This window comes from Equus caballus, chromosome 18 (genome assembly GCF_041296265.1).
Source record: "Equus caballus isolate H_3958 breed thoroughbred chromosome 18, TB-T2T, whole genome shotgun sequence".
Lineage (NCBI taxonomy): Eukaryota > Metazoa > Chordata > Mammalia > Perissodactyla > Equidae > Equus > Equus caballus.
The window spans coordinates 37,872,526-37,877,120 of NC_091701.1; the positions used below are offsets into that span (position 1 = coordinate 37,872,526).

Below are 4,595 nucleotides of genomic sequence, written 5' to 3' on the forward strand. Positions count from 1 at the left end.
TGGGGAGAATTGAGAATCAGGGTTTAAACAAGAGGCTTGTTAGTTGATTATTGCAGTAGTTCAAACAAGAGAAGATGATGGCTTGAACCAGGGAAGAGGTAGTAGAAATGGAAAGAATTGGATGGATTTGGATTGTATTTTGGAAGTAGCATTTACAGGACATACTTACAGAAGAGATGAGAACAGAATTAATAGAAAGAGAGGAATAAAGGATAATTCCAAGATTTTTGGTGATCAACAAGTAGATGTGGGTCTTTTTACTCAAGGAAGACTAGGTCAGGAACCTGTTCTTTGGGGGGAGGAGAATAAAAGTTTTGCTTTGGTTGCACTTTGACTTATAGAGTCTTAGATTCATGCCTATAAGAAGGCCAAGTTAACACTGGAGATAAATTTGAGATTCACTGGAGCCTGAGACTACAAGAGCTCACCTAAGGAGGTAATATAGATAGACAAGGTAAAAAGGAGCAGAATCGGGCCCCAAGAGCCCTCCAGTAATAAAGGTGGAGCAGAGGAAGCAAAGAAAGGAGACAGGGAAGGAAAGGCCAGTGAAGTAGGAAACATGATATTTTAGTATCCCCGAAGCCAAATGAAGAAAAGCATTTCAAAATAGAAGCAATGGCAGAGTAGGAGACCCGAGCCTCGTGACCACAAAGATCAACAATTAGACAGCTATCCAAGAACCAAAATAGCCCAGGGAGAGCTTAAGAGTTCACTTAAAGAAACCTCAGCAACACAGTGAAACAAAAAAACCCTGAGACTTACTGAACCAAAAAGGAAGGAAGAACAGCTTCATTTTGCCTAAATCATGCCATCTTCCAGGCTCACACTGTTCAGCGCCAAGAGGGAATGTCCCAGCTGGAAAGAGTTCTTCTTACCAGGAAAGGGAGAACAGGGTGAGTGACCAACTTCTCCAGCCTTTCGGGGCACCACCTGAAGGACCTGCTTTGGTTTCCCCTATCCAGAGATAGGCAAAGCTGAGACTTACAGAGCTGGCTAAGGAAAAGGAAGAAGAGCAGGGGCTATCAGTGTCAGCCGTGCTCAGCAGGAGCCACCACGGTTCACAGCCGGACCCCAGCAGCTTTCATCACTGAGGAAACCAAGAGCTCTCATGGACCTCCTGAAAATTTCACCAGGTTTTGCCCACAGGTATTTACACTTGCAAACACCAGCCCACCAGCTGCCTGAGTCCCTCCCTGCTCCCTCCCTCAGCCTTTTCACCCACTCCACCCTCACTGGACCAGGATCTGCATCAGGAGCCAGCCCAGGCCTCTGTGCCTCTGCGAGGGCAAGACAACAGCCTAGATCCCTTTGATAGACTCCTCACCGCTGTGCTTGCACTTGGGACAAACCACTCCAGCTGTAACCTGCATATGGCCTGCCTGATGCTGTTTACCAGCCTCCACTACTGTGTGAGTGCCCCCATGTCAAGGCCTGTAGACATGGAAGTGCACACCGACAGCCAAGGCCCCCATGGCTGCTCATGGGACCAGATATGGTCCTCTCTTATGTCCCTGGCATGCATGGCTGGGGTCACCTGCAGCTAGCCCTCCCACACCCCAAGCTATGACCCTGTATGCCTCCTGTCTGACAAGACCCTGCAGCCAATAGCCAAGGCCCCTGAGTTGCTTATAGACCTGGAATTGGCCCTACCTCCTGTCCCTGGCCTGTACCACTGGGTTCACCTGCAGCCAGCCCCTCCAGTTGTGCATCTGAATGCCCCTGGCCTGACTTCTGACACTGACCTCACTGCCATGCATGCATGGCCAGACGCTGTAGCAACAGTAGTGCATTTTGACAGCCAGGGCCCCCACAGTTGCCTGTGGGACCAGCTTTGGACTCTCCTGTCACTGACCTACACTGCTAGGATCGTTTGCAACTGGCCCCTCCTGCTATGCACATGCACCCAGCCAGCCCAACTCCCATCACCAGCTTCCACTGCTGCGCGTGTACCTGTGGTGTGATTCTGCAGCCACTGGAATACACAGGGACAGCCAGGGCCCACACAGCTGTCAATGCACCCACAGGTGGAATAGGTTCTTACTGATAACTCTGGCCCTGACGACCACACGTGTATCTGCAATTGACCCCTACCAGTACACAGGCTCCTGCAGCTGGACCCTGCAGCTGAGTATGTGCACAGCACTGGCTCCTGACACCATCAGTCCCTACCCTGGTCTCTACCAGCTGGAACTTGAGGGGCTGCTGAGGACCCCATTAGCTCTCGCAGCCACTGTGGACCAAGAAAGAGTCTAGTTTGAATGTCATTTAGGATCTAGGGTAGAATTAACTTGGAAATGAGTAAACCATGCCCTCTTCAACTGAAATAAATTCTTTGAAATATTTGAAAGGTCTACCTATTATAGAAAAACAACATAACAACAATATGTGTTCACAACAGTCAGGCATATCTGCATAGAAACTCTGCTCTACCAGTTACTTACTTGGTTACCTTGAGCAATTTACATTTTTTCTCTGAATTTCACTGTGTTCAAGTACAAAGTGAAGCCCCTAATGCTTATTTCATGGGATTTATTTCAGGATTAGTGAAGTAATTATATAAAACATCTAGTATAATGTCTGGCAATATGATACACATATAATAAATGGTGGATATTTTAATTAAGACACTCTATTTAATAGAGCATTGAAAATCATGACTCACATTCAATTTTGTTAAACTATAAGTTACATGATGGCAGGAAGATGTCTTATTTACTTTTGAATCTCTGTAACCTTCTACAATGCCTGACACATAGCAAGAAATCTTTAAATACCTGCTGAAGTAAACTGAACTGAATTCCCTGATGGCTCTTATCAATTGCAGTGTAACAAACTACCTCAAAACCTAGTGGCTTGAAACAACACAATATTTATTTTTGGTTGGGACTACTTACTCTACTCCACCTAGTGTCAGCTCCAGTGGCTCAAAGCATGGGGGCTAGAAGGATTGGAAGGTTCACACATTTACAAGTTGATGCCTGAATAGAAAGACTTGAACAGCTGAGAGGTGGAGCAGCTGGGACAACTTGGGTACCTCACTCTATCTCCATGTGGTCTCTCCAGCTTGATAGCTTCAGGGTAGACAGATTTATATGCCAGCTCAGAGGTCCCAAGGCAAGAATCTTGAGAGAGAGAGAAAGAGAAAGTCAGGCATATCTCTTTTCATGAGCTAGATCTCAACTCACTTCTACCACATTCTACTCATTGAGTTGTAGAACAGAAAGTATCATGGTCTTTTCTGAAAATAAAATCTACCCCAACGTCTTGGCAATGTTGTTTAGTAACTGATCCAAGGTAATCTGACCAGGATTTTGTGAATGAGAGCAATGAAATGAAATTAGCCATACTTTAATTGCTGACTATGAATGATATGTGTATAAGGGGTTCATTGTTATTCTATTTGCGAATATATTTGAAATTTTATACATACAAAGTTTAACAAAAAATTTAAGTTCTGACTTTAAGCTGGAAATCTACCTCAAATTTTCTGGTCTTAATCTTGTCAATGTCATCTGGTATTTTTTCTTGTTGTCCTACTTTTATGGACTTCCCATTTTCTGATTTCAGTGTGGGATAGAGATTAGGGTCTCAAACAGACTTCCTTGATTATGCTCATCATTGCTTCTCAACTATCCAATTTGCTATAAGCATTGCTGACCCTGACCATGTGCTCTTGGAAATGCCAAAAGACTTACCTTTCTGATCCTACCCCTAGCCTCACAAATTCCTGCTTAACCTTGGGCTAGATTGTACTACTGTTCAAAATACTTGTTGCCCTTTTTTGTGGGAGAGTTATCTATCTCTGCCCCATTAACATTGGATTTGACCATATAATTTTCTTTGTCTGGTGGAATGTGAGGAAGGATAAGTATGACTTCTAAGAAAGGCGATCATTTAATTCTAATATTCTCTTTTCCCTGCCACAGATCAGCAATGTCCCAGGGAGCAGCTGCTCCTTCAGCCTAGATCCCAGAATGAAGATGACTCAGAGCAGAGCCACAACCAACCCAGAATGGATATGTAGTACAAAGGAGTAGCAAATTTGTTGTAAGCCACTTGTTTTGAAGCTATTTGTTTCTTCAGCATAACTTAGTCTAAATTGCCTGACACACGCTCTGTCCACTCAGCATTTGTTGTGGCTTGTTCAGTCCTGGATAAAGACTTTTCCACCCACAACAATCTTATATCCACAAACTAACCTGGTTGAGTTTTATGTTAGTTACAAAATGAGGTCCTATTCTCATAATAGCAAGATCTTCATCATCTAAATGACTTTATTTGTGATGTCAAAAGGATTAGAGATTAATATGTTTGTCTATGTATATTCATAGCCAACATTAATGCCTGCAATAAATTCTTATGTGATGATCAGTATTATATGTTAAATTGGTAAAATGTTATGGTCAGTTTATTATACGTACTTAAATACCTGGAAGCAACCATTAGAATACTGAATAAAAGCAGGTGAACTCCGATAGCAATAAATATTTATCTCCTAAGTTTCCATCCTTTCAGTACAAGCACGGTGATAGTCCATTAAAATGAATAATATGCTCTTTTTCTTTAAGACAAGAATGCCAGTATTAGTCGTGCAT

At 43.4% G+C, this 4,595-nt stretch overlaps 1 long non-coding RNA gene across 1 annotated transcript; it reads left to right on the forward strand.

The window, feature by feature from the left end:
- The first annotated feature begins 687 nt into the window (after window positions 1-687).
- Window positions 688-4,386, forward strand: LOC138918715 (uncharacterized). Its single transcript, XR_011428416.1, has 2 exons — window positions 688-1,146; window positions 3,927-4,386. It is a non-coding gene; the product is annotated as an uncharacterized lncRNA (long non-coding RNA).
- Window positions 4,387-4,595: the final 209 nt, after the last annotated feature.